Source organism: Dendrobates tinctorius, unplaced genomic scaffold, assembly GCF_039654945.1.
Source record: "Dendrobates tinctorius isolate UK_male_01 unplaced genomic scaffold, ASM3965494v1 ptg000322l, whole genome shotgun sequence".
Lineage (NCBI taxonomy): Eukaryota > Metazoa > Chordata > Amphibia > Anura > Dendrobatidae > Dendrobates > Dendrobates tinctorius.
In genome coordinates, this window is record NW_027361989.1 from 490,028 (window position 1) to 506,538 (window position 16,511).

Here is a 16,511-nt window from a genome sequence, read left to right on the forward strand (position 1 = left end):
AGCGTACACGTACACCACTGTACGGTGTATGTAAAATTGTCAAGCTCCGTGTTTTTGGATACGGACTGACGCACGCTGTCTCTCTCTAGTTTTGAATCTAATCAAACAGCAAATATACTATACTGTTTGAAAAACGGACAAAACTATAAGGTGTAGGTCTGTAAGAACAGACAAACTCCTCGGCTTTTCCTTACAGAGTCACACACGTATCTAGCTTCAATGTTGACCGTGACAACAGCCGTTACACGGTACAGTGTGAGGAGCGTACACCGCTGTACGGTGTGTGAAAAATGAACGCTCAGTAACTCACAAGGACAAAACAATAAAATCTGGATTGCTTTGAAAAAAGCAGTTTGCTCAGCAGTGTGCACACAGCAATGCAGCTACCAGGGAACCTTAAAAGGCAGCGTAATAACCAACAGAGCTGATGCACCAAGATATAGCCTCCCCTTGCACTGCACAGTGATTGGTGTGTTGTACAGGCAAAATCGCTAGCAGCAGAATCAGTTTTTGGTATCTTCTTCCCTGCCTAACGCTCTTCCTACAGAATCAGCAGCAGCAGCTCTCCCTATTCTGAGATCAGCATGAGTAACATGGCGGTCGGCGTCCCCACCCTTTTATACCCCCTGTGACGCCCCACAAAGCAAGCCAATCACTTGCATGCCCTTCTCCAAGATGGTGGTGACCGCTGCCTATGTCATCACGTTGCCCACAGTGTCCGTTCTTCCTGATTGGCTGCAAAAAGGGCGCTCAAGCATCATGTGAAACGCGACTTTGGCGTGGCCGACCTCACGCTGGGGTCGGGTTTCGCTTGATGAAACCCGACTTTGGCGAAAGTCGGCGACTTTTGAATTTTTGTCGACCCGTTTCGCTCAACTCTAATGGCGACACTACAATTACAGGATGATATATGCAGCACATATACACAGATACACACTATACATGTACACACATTATTTATGCTTTATAAATATAGAAACATACACTATATGCTGTATATACAGTACACACATACTGTGTATATAAGCACATACACTCACTGGCCACTTTATTAGGTACACCTGTCCAACTGTGTGTTAAGACTTAATTTCTAATCAGCCAATCACATGGCGGCAACTCAGTGCATTTAGGCATGTAGACATGGTCAAGACAATCTCCTGCAGTTCAAACCGAGCATCAGTATGGGGAAGAAAGGTGATTTGAGTGCCTTTGAACGTGGCATGATTGTTGGTGCCAGAAGGGCTGGTCTGAGTATTTCAGAAACTGCTGATCTACTGGGATTTTCACGCACAACCATCTCTAGGGTTTACAGAGAATGGTCCGAAAAAGAAAAAAAATCCAGTGAGCGGCAGTTCTGTGGCCGGAAATGCCTTGTTGATGCCAGAGGTCAGAGGAGAATGGGCATACTGGTTCGAGCTGATAGAAAGGCAACAGTGACTCAAATTGCCACCCGTTACAACCAAGGTAGGCAGAAGAGCATCTCTGAACGCACAGTGCGTCGAACTTTGAGGCAGATGGGCTACAGCAGCAGAAGACCACACTGGGTACCACTCCTCTCAGCTAAGAACAGGCATCTGATGGCTACTTTCAGCAGGATAATGCGCCATGTCATAAAGCTCGAATCATCTCAGATTGGTTTCTTGAACATGACAATGAGTTCACTGTACTCAAATGGCCTCCTCAGTCACCAGATCTCAATCCAATAGAGCATCTTTGGGATGTGGTGGAACGGGAGATTCGCATCAGGGATGTGCAGCCGACAAATCTGCGCCAACTGTGTGATGCCATCATGTCAATATGGTCCAAAATCTCTGAGGAATGCTTCCAGCACCTTGTTGAATCTCTGCCACGAAGAATTGAGGCAGTTCTGAAGGCAAAAGGGGGTCCAACCCGTTACTAGCATGGTGTACCTAATAAAGTGGCCAGTGAGTGTATATACAGTATATACACACAGAAACATTCAGTTTATATACAGTATATACAGTATGCTCACATACATATACAGTTTATATATTTACACAATATAGTGCACACATGCAGTATACAAATATAATATACATACACATACTATATACTGTATGTACATGTATATACATATTATATATAAACTCACATGCACCAGATATACACAATCATACTATATCCTGTATATATGCACACACATACTATATACACATATACAGGCACACAGTATACTGCACATGTACACACACAGATACACATATGCATGTATACTTACCAGGTTCTGTGGTTTCACTTGTACAGATCCTTTCCCAGGACAGTGCTTTACAAGCAGCCATGATGAGTACTCAGGAGGAGATGACACAGACACACAGGGTGGCAGGCATCTTCATGGCTCTGCTCTGATCTCTGCTGTGCTGTAATCGGCCCCTTCCCACTCACTCTCAACTTCTAACCTGACTGTAGGGAGAAAGAGAGAAGGGGGCTGGAGGGGGGTTTGGGAGAGACGCTCTGGGACTACAGGGGATGCACAGCGTTATTCACTGCTGTACACCCTCTACTATAGAGCGAAATTGGGATTTATATCATTGTAACCGGTTGTTGTATTGTTTACTGGTTTTAATTTTTTTTATTATTTTTCTCACAATGTTTGTATAAGAAAAACAAAATGTTAGTAATTCTTTGTTTTGTTCAATAAAAATTATCTGATTGAAAAAAGAAAGACGATAAAGTTGTTAATAGATGAAACGTATAGAAAATACCAAGATTACATGAGAAGGTACTCGTACGAATCCACAGATAAATGTGGTCTCTCATTGGCAAGGAGGTTATATCCATGCATGCAAGGGACATACGTATGTATCCAAAATAAAGAAAATAAAGCTGAGGCATGTTGTTGCTGTTATAGCTCGCTCTATAATATCCATGGATAATACCACGACATGCCACCTAATATTCTGGAAAGACAAATTGACAAATATATTATGGACGCTGCTCTTCCTTCCTTACAGACCCCTGAGCTGGAGGAACTAGACAAAGCTGTCACTGAGGAAGAGATCGGAGAGGCCATTAAATCATACCCTATCGGGAAGAACCCTGGGCCAGATGGAGGCAATAATAGATTTTATAAGAGGTTTGCACCCCAGTTATTACCATTTTAGGAGAAGTGTTCAGTAATATCTCAGAAGACTCCCTCTCTGCCCCTTAATTACTTGAGGCTGACATAACATTGTTTTTGAAAGCCTGGAGAAGAACCAAATGTCTGCCCTAATTTTCATCCAATATCACTAATTACTGTAGATGTGAAAATATTCTCTAAAGTGATTACAGCCCGGCTCTCCCACTACCTGCCCCCAATTGTTACCGACCATCAGGTTGGCTTTATTAAGGACAGAGAAGCTCGTGAGAAAACATTGTTATTAATGTCAAATGCGGAAACCCCGGGGATCCCAATGTGCCTTGTTTCTGCCGACACTGAAGAAGCGTTGGACATAGTGCCCGGACTTTCTTCAAGATCACTCTATGACATATTGGGTTGGGACTTTTCTTGTTATGTATCATTCTCTCCTTATACACTGACCCTAAACTGATAATTAGGGGAGACGGCCTTCTATCCGACACATTATCTATTAATAATGGGACGAGATGTTAAATATTAATAATTTGGTTGTTAATTTCTTATCACACTCAGTTCTGTTCTGGCAATTGCCTTCCACTGACACTGCATGTGCTATTTTAGCAAATGTTAAATGTCAACTCCACTACATATGTAAGATTAGCTCATGGTAAAAGGTCAACTCCATATGTGGAGATCACGTGCTTTGAAAGATGTATATTTAAGGTGGGGGCTTACTCTAGAGGTCGCTGTTGCTCCCTCCCCATCTTGAGACACAGACGCGAAGATGTCATCTCTGCACGTACATAGCATTGAATGGACAGACAGCTGATATGTAACTTTACTACGTAAGAAGCCTAAGAGAGACAGACGCCATTTGCCATGTGAGATCCCAGAGAGGAAGAATACATGTTGCTTTGCTATGAACTAATGGACAATCTCTCTTTCACCTATTTTTTATGTTTTTCTGTAATAGTTATTTCTCTGATGGAAGAATTCAAATAAACCACTACATTTTTATCTGGTAACTAGTCCTGAGTATTATACAAGAATACGCATTTTTTACATTGGCGAGCCAGCCAGGATCTGAATTTTTGTACTTTTTTTGCGGATTTCCCTCAACTTGCCCAAAAGGGGGATTGAACTTTGCTAACGTCAGTCATATGTGCAAGTTATGAGGAACTCCACTACTCACAAGAATCAGACAGAACCTAGAAGTGAGGACTAAGAATTGCCAGATGGATTGAGAAGTACTACAAGTGCCAGACGTGCTGAAGCCAGACGTGTGAAGACAAGAGCCCAGCGTTGTCCATCAAAGGATCGACAAGCTGAGATATTTCAAGGTAAGAAATATGGATGTCATTACTTGTTATTCTAAGCAGAGTAAATTGAAATTTAAGTCTGTAGATGAGTCTAATTCAGAAGTATTATGGCTCAGCTTATATGCAGAATGTGAAGTGGAAAATCTAAAGATAGATACTAAGCTTTTCAATAGAGAAAGAGAGAGATTAAAAAATATTCTACAAATGGTATATTTCATAGGTCGGTGTCAGAGAAATCCAAAGATGATTGCTGTGTGAAGGAAAATAGTGATGTTCCCGAGATTGGCTGTAAAGTTAGGGAGATTGAACAAGACTGTAATCAAGTGTCTGTAGCAGCCATTCAAGGTGACCTTGCAGACGTGGAACAAGATGGAGAAGTAGGAGGAGACTTCAGATTTGACGTAGAGGACGTACAAGGGAAAGACGGACCACTAAGAATAGACCACTCAGAGGCCCAACTCTGAAGTAAAGTAAGGAAAAATGTGTTAAAAATATGCAAAATCATTCCTGCATGTGATAACAAAATCCATGTTTGTAGAAACTCTGAGGTTTTTGAAAGCTGTGCTGAGAAATTTGATTTAACTAACGAAGAGAAGAATCAGTTGTTCAAAATGTGGATCCCTGTAAATTTTGCTAGGAGATTGACTTTAAAGTTATCTGGTGAAACACATGAGAACTTAAATGATAAAGACAGATTAAAAATTCTGATTTTTTTGTGCATCAAATGAAAATTATCCAGATATTGATATTCTTCAAAAATTAAGGATTGGTCGGAAGGAATGTACCTACACATTCATGTCCATATATGAACGCCTGTATAGAATGCTGAGTGAGAATGTCAAGACACAGTCCCTCATAAAGACTTTTGTAACCAAATTTTGGTTTTTAAATCCTGCATCTCGTGTTATTGCGTCACAAAAAGATTCTTTATTTCAATTTGTAGAACTGTATTTTGTAGTGAAAATTAAAATCTACTCCAGTAATATTTAGAATTATGAATATATTAACCTTCTCTTTTATTTTTCCTTAGAATTTTCATTTCAAAGCAGGACTTAATCGCGAAAAATTCTCTTACAAGGATTTATGCCTTTATTTACACAGGAAGTTATAATAATTGCATGATTTTATATATTTAACACTTAAATAATATTCATATAACTAACAATTTAAAATGTGTTCTGTGTGTATGCCTTTACTGCATGGCATGAATGACAACTACAGCATGTGAAATTTGAACTTTGTTCTAATAATAAGTATACCAGTATACCATGTCCTTGTTCTTTAGAAAAATAATTTTTAAGGAGTCTCAACTTTTGCATATCAAAGGAATTTTTTTTCCTAGGCCTAAAGTTTCAAGTATAGCTATACAACATATATTTATGTCATGTGTATTTGGGGAATTTACCAAGAAATATTAAGATACTAAATGTAATAGTTTACAATGCGCATTGATAATTAGGATAATTTGGGTTAAAATACACCTTCGTATGTGAAATCTGTGGTGTGAACTTATATGTGACACAGTCTGAGTGACAGATGATGCGTGTATGAGCAGCTGCTTAGGAGTAATGTGATACATTTGATGTATGAGACGCCTCGAGGTTCTGTATGAGGAAAAACTTTGTCTTTAGGAGAAATATGCAGATCAGTTAAATTCTTAGAATATTAAGATATAATGAAATATTATGTACACAGCATATATTTCTAGATTTCTTTAGTAATTATTTCTTGATTTAGTTAATTGTGGATAGGTGCAATCGCACATCAAAATGGTTTAAGAAAATCTACATTTAAATTAATTTTTCCAAAGGATAATTTTATGATATTCAAATTAATTTTAATGGTTACACATCTTCAGACAAATAATGGTATAAGCAAGTATAAATTCACATAATTTATAAATTAATTATTTTTCATTTTGGTTTGATAAATGAATTATTTCATAAAACAATATTTTTTGGTATTAAGGGGGAAATATGTTTTTGATCCTGACTTCATCATCACATTAGATTAATACCTCTTCTTCACACATTTTAATAAAAAAGAAATATTAATAAGGTACAATGGTATAAGTATTGGGTATAATAACATTAAGTATTATAAAGAGTCATTTATTTACACTGAGAAGAGTATTACATGCAAAGTTGCATAATTTGGATATTTTGGTAACAAGTTTATGACAATTATGAAATAATCGAGATCATGGAAATATTAAGAGTATATGTTACTGAGGACATAACTACTCTGCATTTGGTATCAATATAAAGGCCTTATTTTTATTCTTGTTTTTCATTTTCAATTTTATTATTCTATTTTTATTTGAATTCCTAAATTTTTATTTTTTCTGTCAATCAAGAAAAAAAACATCAATATTTAATAAAGTAATGTCTAGTATAGAATATTGCTTCATTAAATATAGCGATGATATGGTTCTATTACAAAGGAAAATGTTTCAGTTCTGAATTCTATGCAACAATTCTTTTATTCATTCATTCATTTATATATTCTTATTTTGGTTCATGGCTATACATTCCTACATATTATTAGTATAATAAATATATTCTATTAATAAAGTTGAATAATAAAGATGAAAACACTGGTTACATAAAACACATTGACACCTATGGGTTGAAAAAGGTAATTACACCTATGACATAAAAATGTTCTAACACATGAAGAATATGGATAATAATGTATCATCACTTATTATTGGTTTATTATTGTTTTTGAAATCCATATATGGTACAAATTCTGATAATAATTATATGGATGTTACTGATTGCTATGGTACGCTGTGATATTATAGGTTAGGAAAATTACCAGGTTTGGTATAGAATAGGGAATGAAGACTTCAAGGAAGAACTGAAATTATGTTAATAAAGACTTTTCATATTTCTAAATTCAATTGATTCTTACCAGTAGCAAGAAGAAAAACACCGCGATCCAGAAGTCCCAGAAGGTAACAAAGCTATGATTTCTGAGTAATAGACTGTGTCAATTACAAGTGCAGTATCCACCACCGACAGTCACAAGTGAAGTATCCACCACCGACAGTCACAAGTGCAGTATCCACCACCGACAGTCACAAGTGCAGTATCCACCACCGACAGTCACAAGTGCAGTATCCACCACCGACGGCCACAAGTGCAGTATCCACCACAGACGGTCACGAGTGCAGTATCCACCACTGACAGTCACGAGTGCAGTATCCACCACCGACGGCCACAAGTGCAGCATCCACCACCGACGGCCACAAGTGCAGTATCCACCACAGACGGTCACGAGTGCAGTATCCACCACAGACGGTCACGAGTGCAGTATCCACCACAGACGGTCACGAGTGCAGTATCCACCACCGACGGCCACGAGTGCAGTATCCACCACCGACGGCCACAAGTGCAGTATCCACCACCGACGGCCACAAGTGCAGTATCCACCACCGACGGCCACGAGTGCAGTATCCACCACCGACGGCCACAAGTGCAGTATCCACCACCGACGGCCACAAGTGCAGTATCCACCACCGACGGCCACAAGTGCAGTATCCACCACCGACGGCCACAAGTGCAGTATCCACCACCGACGGCCACAAGTGCAGTATTCACCACCGACAGTCACAAGTGCAGTATCCACCACCGACAGTCACAAGTGCAGTATCCACCACCGACAGTCACAAGTGCAGTATCCACCACCGACAGTCACAAGTGCAGTATCCACCACCGACAGCCACAAGTGCAGTATCCACCACCGACAGTCACAAGTGCAGTATCCACCACTGACAGCCACAAGTGCAGTATCCACCACTGACAGTCACAATTAAGTATCTAACCTGACAACTAGAGGACGATAATCCTATGATGCTGAGATGAACGGTGTTATCACGTTCTTACCAAGTTCCACCTGAAAAGCTTCAATGAAGGCTGGTGAACAATAAGGTAATTGTCAGGAAGCTACAACCCTGACATATGTCCTGTGCATTAGGACTGAGCAGTGGCGGATTAAGTGGACTATGGGCCCGGGGCTGTTCATAAAACCTGGGCCCCTGTACCCCCCTTCCCACCTGAGCGCTGCGGTCCCCGTGCGGGAATTGACAGCCGTACGGACCGCAGCACTTGGTTTGCTGCGGGTCCATACGGAAAACCCGCCACCATTCCACCACGTGTGGACATGGCCTAAAAAGACGTTGCACATAAGCTGTAGGCCTATGGCCAATACGCACAAAATCGCCCAACGTGATCCTGGCCATAGGGGATCCACTTTAATGTCCCCACTTTAATTTGAAGTCCCCTTACTTCATCCATTGCAGTCCCCTATCACCCACTCACTTCATCTGCAGTGCCGCTTCATCATTTGCAGCCCCTTATCCCCCCTTCCATTTCATCATGTGCAGTCCCCTTCCCCCCCAACTTCATGTGCAGCCCCACTCCCCCATCATCATGTGCAGCTAATTTTACCCCCACTTCATGTGCAGTCCCCCTTACCCCCACTTCATGTGCAGTGCCCCTTACCCCCAATTCATCATGTGCAGTCCCCCTTACCCCCAATTCATCATGTGCAGTCCCACTTACCCCTTAATTCATCATGTGCAGTTCCCCTTACCCCCAATTCATCATGTGCAGTCCCACTTACCCCTTAATTCATCATGTGCAGTCACACTTACCCCTTAATTCATCATGTGCAGTCCCACTTACCCCTTAATTCATCATGTGCAGTCCCCCTTATCCCCCACTTCATCAAGTGCAGCCCCACTTATCCCCCACTTAATCAAAACCAGGGGAAGAGTCTTGAGGAGATCATTTGCATATTCCCAGTGCCTTCTGGGATAAGTGAAGAGTCTCCGCGAGCTCAACGATCACTGGGTTTTGGCGGTTGCAGCTGAAAAGAGGAAATCGGAAAACCAGGGGAAGAGTCTTGAGGAGATCATTTGCATATTCCCAGTGCCTTCTGGGATAAGTGAAGAGTCTCCGCGAGCTCAACGATCACTGGGTTTTGGCGGTTGCAGCTGAAAAGAGGAAATCGGAAAACCAGGGGAAGAGTCTTGAGGAGATCATTTGCATATTCCCAGTGCCTTCTGGGATAAGTGAAGAGTCTCCGCGAGCTCAACGATCACTGGGTTTTGGCGGTTGCAGCTGAAAAGAGGAAATCGGAAAACCAGGGGAAGAGTCTTGAGGAGATCATTTGCATATTCCCAGTGCCTTCTGGGATAAGTGAAGAGTCTCCGCGAGCTCAACGATCACTGGGTTTTGGCGGTTGCAGCTGAAAAGAGGAAATCGGAAAACCAGGGGAAGAGTCTTGAGGAGATCATTTGCATATTCCCAGTGCCTTCTGGGATAAGTGAAGAGTCTCCGCGAGCTCAACGATCACTGGGTTTTGGCGGTTGCAGCTGAAAAGAGGAAATCGGAAAACCAGGGGAAGAGTCTTGAGGAGATCATTTGCATATTCCCAGTGCCTTCTGGGATAAGTGAAGAGTCTCCGCGAGCTCAACGATCACTGGGTTTTGGCGGTTGCAGCTGAAAAGAGGAAATCGGAAAACCAGGGGAAGAGTCTTGAGGAGATCATTTGCATATTCCCAGTGCCTTCTGGGATAAGTGAAGAGTCTCCGCGAGCTCAACGATCACTGGGTTTTGGCGGTTGCAGCTGAAAAGAGGAAATCGGAAAACCAGGGGAAGAGTCTTGAGGAGATCATTTGCATATTCCCAGTGCCTTCTGGGATAAGTGAAGAGTCTCCGCGAGCTCAACGATCACTGGGTTTTGGCGGTTGCAGCTGAAAAGAGGAAATCGGAAAACCAGGGGAAGAGTCTTGAGGAGATCATTTGCATATTCCCAGTGCCTTCTGGGATAAGTGAAGAGTCTCCGCGAGCTCAACGATCACTGGGTTTTGGCGGTTGCAGCTGAAAAGAGGAAATCGGAAAACCAGGGGAAGAGTCTTGAGGAGATCATTTGCATATTCCCAGTGCCTTCTGGGATAAGTGAAGAGTCTCCGCGAGCTCAACGATCACTGGGTTTTGGCGGTTGCAGCTGAAAAGAGGAAATCGGAAAACCAGGGGAAGAGTCTTGAGGAGATCATTTGCATATTCCCAGTGCCTTCTGGGATAAGTGAAGAGTCTCCGCGAGCTCAACGATCACTGGGTTTTGGCGGTTGCAGCTGAAAAGAGGAAATCGGAAAACCAGGGGAAGAGTCTTGAGGAGATCATTTGCATATTCCCAGTGCCTTCTGGGATAAGTGAAGAGTCTCCGCGAGCTCAACTATCACTGGGTTTTGGCGGTTGCAGCTGAAAAGAGGAAATCGGAAAACCAGGGGAAGAGTCTTGAACAAAGGACAGAACAATGGAAAGGACACCATTGTAGGCATTTACTACAGGCCGCCTGTGCAAGCCGAAGATATAGATGAACTCTTTATGCATCAGATGGCCAAGTTCTCCAAAAAATATGACATAGTTGTCATGGGAGATTTCAACTATCCAGACATTTGTTGGGAATCTCTCTCAGGCAAAACTAACAGGTCAAGGAAATTCTTATCCTCTCTTGCTGACAACTTTATCTTCCAAAAGGTAGGGGAGAAAACAAGGGGAACTGCTACCTTGGATCTAATCCTTATAAACAGGGAGGAAATGGTTGAGGAGGTAAAAGTGGCTGGGACCCTAGGAGGTAGCGACCATGCTATTTTAGAATTTTGGATAACTAGAGGTGGAAGACCTGTGAAGACTCAGACGTCAAGGTTAGATTTCAGAAAGGCAGATTTTAAGGGATTCCGAAAGAGAATTGGAGGGATCCAATGGCTGGATATCCTTAAAGACAAAAATGTCCAGGAAGGATGGGAAATCTTGAAAAATGAAATTCTCAAAGCACAGTTGTTAACAATTCCGAAAAGAGGGAAGAATAGGAAGCATTTAAGGAAACCAGGATGGATGAACACAGAACTTAAGCACATGCTTAAAAGGAAGAAAAAAATGTTTATAAAATGGAAAGAGGGAGGCATATCTAAAGAAGAATATAATGCTGTCTGCAGAACCTGCAGGGTACAAATCAGATTAGCTAAAGCTGAAAATGAACTGAGGCTTGCAAGAGATGTCAAAAGCAATAATAAAGGATTTTGGGGATATGTCAAAAGTAAAAGAAAAGTCAAAGATGCTATAGGATTTTTACAGGATGAAAATGATGAAATGGTAAGACAGGATGTTGAGAAGGCTGAACTTTTAAATTCCTATTTTGCATCTGTTTTCTCTCAGAAAGGAAATGCAACATCAACTGTTATTCACTGTCCTATTAAGGGAATAGAAGAATCCAGGATATCTATAAACAGAAAGATAGTGAGGAAACACTTAGCTAACCTAAATGAATTCAAGTCTCCAGGTCCAGATGAATTACACCCCAGAGTACTGAAGGAGATAGCAGAAGAAATTTTTGAACCCCTCTCCATAATCTTTGAAAATTCTTGGAGAACAGGAGAAGTGCCAGAAGACTGGAGAAGAGCAAATGTTGTTCCTATCTTCAAAAAGGGGAAGAAGGTGGACCCAGGCAACTATAGGCCGGTGAGTCTGACTTCTATACCAGGAAAGATCTTTGAACAAATTATTAAACAACATGTATGTCAATACCTGGATAAGAATGAAGTGATTAAACAGAGTCAGCATGGGTTTCTAACTAATAAGTCATGTCAGACTAACTTAATTTCCTTCTATGACGGTATCACTGATTGGGTGGATCAAGGAAATGCTGTAGATATAGTATATCTTGACTTCAGCAAAGCATTTGACAAAGTCTCTCATACAATCCTTATTGAAAAAATGACTAAGTATGGAATGGACAAGGCAACTGTTAGGTGGATTCATAACTGGCTTAGTGATCGGACCCAAAGAGTGGTCGTAAATGGCTGCACATCCAGTTGGAAGAATGTCTCAAGTGGGGTACCACAGGGCTCTGTCCTGGGCCCTGTATTGTTCAACATCTTTATCAACGATTTAGATGAAGGAATTGAGGGTAAACTGATTAAATTTGCTGATGACACAAAGCTAGGAGGGATAGCTAATACTAGAGAAGAGAGAGAGAGGATTCAAAAAGATTTAAATAAACTGGAGAAGTGGGCAGCAACTAACAGAATGGTTTTTAACAGGGAGAAATGCAAAGTACTACATCTGGGCAATAAAAATGAAAAAAGCATATATAGAATGGGAGGAATAGGGCTAAGTGACAGCACATGTGAAAAAGACTTGGGTATACTAATAGATCACAGACTGAATATGAGTCAACAGTGTGATGCAGCAGCAAAAAAGGCAAATGCAATTCTAGGATGTATTAACAGAAGCATACAGTCTAGATCACGTGAAGTCATTATTTCCCTCTACTCCTCTTTGGTCAGACCTCATCTGGAATATTGTGTCCAGTTTTGGGCACCACATTTTAAAAAAGACATCAACAAACTGGAGCAAGTTCAGAAAAGAGCGACCAGAATGGTGACCGGTCTGCAAACCCTGTCTTATGAGGAAAGGTTGCAGGATTTGGGAATGTTTAGTTTGCAAAAGAGAAGACTGAGAGGAGACTTAATAGCTGTCTACAAATATCTAAAGGGCTGTCACATTGTAGAAGGATCAACTTTATTCTCATTTGCACAAGGAAAAACTAGAAGTAATGGGATGAAATTGAATGGGAAGAGACACAGATTAGATATTAGAAAAAACTTGACAGTTAGAGTGATCAATGAGTGGAACAGGCTGCCACGAGAAGTGGTGAGTTCTCCTTCAATGGAAGTCTTCAAACAGAGGCTGGACAGACATCTGACTGGGATGATTTAGCGAATCCTGCTTTGAGCAGGGGGTTGGACCAGATGGCCCAGGAGGTCCCTTCCAACTCTACGATTCTATGATTCTATGTTCAGCCCCACTCACCCCCCTTCATCATATGCAGCCCCACTCACCCCCCCTTCATCATGTGCAGCCCCACTCACCCCCCTTCATCATGTGAAGCCCCCACTCATCCCCCCTTCATCCTGTGAAGCCCCACTCACCCCCTTCATCATGTGAAGCCCCCATTCACCCCCTTCATCCCGTACAACCCCAGTCACCCCCCTTCATCCTGTACAGCCCCACTCACCTCCTTCATCATGTGAAGCCCCCACTCACCCCCTTCATCATGTACAACCCCACTCACCCCTTCATCATGTCTAGCCCCACTCAACCCCCTTCATCCTGTGTAGCCCCACTCACCCCCTTCATCACGTACAGCCCCCAGTCACCCCCTTCATCATATACAGCTCCAGTCACCCCCCTTCATCATATACAGCCCCCAGTCACCCCCCTTCATCATATACAGCCCCCAGTCACCCCCCTTCATCATATACAGCCCCAGTCACCCCTTCATCATATACAGGCCCCAGTCACCCCCCTTCATCAGATACAGCCCCCAGTCACCCCCTTCATCATATACAGCCCCCAGTCACCCCCCTTCATCATATACAGCCCCCAGTCACCCCCCTTCATCATATACAGCCCCCAGTCACCCCCCTTCATCAGATACAGGCCCCAGTCACCCCCCTTCATCAGATACAGCCCCCAGTCACCCCCCCTTCATCATATACAGCCCCGTCACCCCCCCTTCATCATATACAGCCCCCAGTCACCCCCCTTCATCATATACAGCCCCCAGTCACCCCCCCTTCATCAGATACAGGCCCCAGTCACCCCCCTTCATATACAGGCCCCAGTCACCCCCCCTTCATCAGATACAGCTCCCAGTCACCCCCCCTTCATTGTGTACAGCCCCCACTCACCCCCTCCCCCATTTAATTCATTTTATAAATAAAAAAGTTCCCCATACTTACCTCACAGCCGGCTCGCTCCCCAGCAGCGCCTCTGCTTTCAGCATCCTCCGGGACATGTCGGGCGTGCACGATGACGTCATTGCGCATGCCCGACATCTGACCCGGAAGTGCAGCCGGAGGGAGCCGGAGCTGAGCAGCCGAAGATGACTGCGACGGCCGTGCACAGCTCCCGGACCCGGCCGGCCCCATAGACTGTGACGCGGGCGGCTGTCTGCTGCCGGCGGCGTCACAGCACAGGGCACGGCCGGCCCTGTACAGGTGCTGGGGGAGTGGCCCGGGGGGGCATTTGCCTCTCTGCCACCCGGCCCAGCCCGCCCCTGCTCCCTGGGCCCCCAAAAAACCTTGGGCCCGGGGCGACCGCCCCATCCGCCCCTATTAAGATCCGCCACTGGGACTGAGGACTGGTTATGGTGCTATGATTAGCAAGGAAGAGTCATTTTAACCCTTGCTTTGCTGACCAAAGACATCACAGCTGTTCAAAGACCAGTACCGATGGAGGATTCCAGAATATCCAAGGCGAGCCAATGTAAGCCCAGGTTTTTAAAGGTGACACTGCACAGATATTAAAGCTGCATTTCATCTATAGACTTTGTTATCAACATTTGAATTTATGGACTTTGACTTGACACAACACGATTTCTACAACATCTATATGCTATCGAAAAACTGTGTTTTTTAAAAGAACCAAGAAGACATCAAAATGAAGACCAGATGACATCAGATGATGATGACTGAACCTGAGATGCTTCAATTTAGGTTTAGGGAAGTATAATTATACATATTTTATATGAGTATTGTTCACGGCTTACCATAACATGAATTCACATCAATTATGTCATCGAGTACGTATAACAATAATCTGATATTATTATTATTGATATTAAACTATTTTATCAAAGAAGAAGAAAAGAAGAAAGAAGATCTCATTATATTTTGAGGGTTCCAATTAATGTCTGTCTCCCTCAAAAGGGGGAATTGTTAAATATTAATAATCCGTTAATTTCTTATTACACTCAGTTCTGTGCTGAACAGTGCCTTCCGCTGACACTGCATGTGTTATTTTAGCATGTTTAGCTCATGTTAAATGTCAACTCCACTACATATTTAAGTTTAGCTCATGTTAAAGACAACTCCATATGTGGAGATCACATGCTTTGAAAGATGTATATTTAAGGTGGGGGTTTACTCTAGAGGTCGCTGTTGCTCCCTCCCCATCATGAGACACAGACGCGAAGATGTCATCTCTGCACGGACATAGCATTGAATGGACAGACAGCTGAGATGCAACTTTACTACGTAAGAAGCCTAAGAGAGACAGACGCCATTTGCCATGTGAGATCCCAGAGAAAGAATACATGCTATGAACTAATGGACAATCTTTCACCTATTTTTATGTTTTTCTGTAATAATCTTCTTTGATGGAAGAATTCACATAAACCACTACATTTTCATCTGGTAACTAGTCCTAAGTATTTTACAAGAATACGCATTTTTTACAGGCAGAGAGTTCCAGAGTATGGGGGAAGCACGGGAGAAGTCTTGTATGCGGTTGTGGGAAGAAGAGATAAGGGGGGAGTAGAGAAGGAGATCTTGAGATGATGGAAGGTTGCATGCGGGTAGGTACCTAGAGACCATGTCACAGATGTATGGAGGAGACAGGTTGTGGATGGCTTTGTATGTCATGGGTAGGGTTTTGAATTGGAGCCTCTGGGCAATAGGAAGCCAGTGAAGGGCCTGGCATAGGGGGGGGCTGGGGAATAGCGGGGAGACAGGTGGATTAGTCGGGCAGCAGAGTGTAGGATGGACTGGAGCGGAGCCAGAGTGCTAGAGGGGAGCCAGAGAGTAGGAGGTTGCAGTAGTCGACGTGGGAGATAAGAGCATGCAGCCCAGCACAGCCTCCAGGTGATATATACATTTGCCTGAATTTTTATATCTACACATGGTTTACACAAATTATATTTTCTTGTCGTAACTCTATACTATTTACCATTAGAAGCTGTGTATTTTTGTAATTGTATGTATACTGTACATGATTAATTACTTTTGTCTCTGTAAAAACAATCCCCTCTCTGACATCGGGCGTAAACGTACTTCCTCCATTTGATGTGGGCTCCGGGGGTGAGCCCACATCTTTTCCGGCACATGTCAGCTGTTTTGAACATCTGCCATTTGCCCCTAACAGCCTCTGACAGCGGCACTTCCAGCAAGATTTCCGGAAATCCCACCATCGGTGACCTCGTCACCGATGGGCTGGCATGACAACCAGAGGTCTCCAGCAGACCTCTATGCTTGGCAC

At 42.9% G+C, this 16,511-nt stretch overlaps 1 long non-coding RNA gene across 1 annotated transcript; it reads left to right on the forward strand.

The window, feature by feature from the left end:
* Nucleotides 1-2,792: 2,792 nt before the first annotated feature.
* Nucleotides 2,793-5,294, forward strand: LOC141073996 (uncharacterized). Its single transcript, XR_012227109.1, has 3 exons — nt 2,793-3,094; nt 4,053-4,419; nt 4,619-5,294. It is a non-coding gene; the product is annotated as an uncharacterized lncRNA (long non-coding RNA).
* The last annotated feature ends 11,217 nt before the right edge of the window (nt 5,295-16,511 follow it).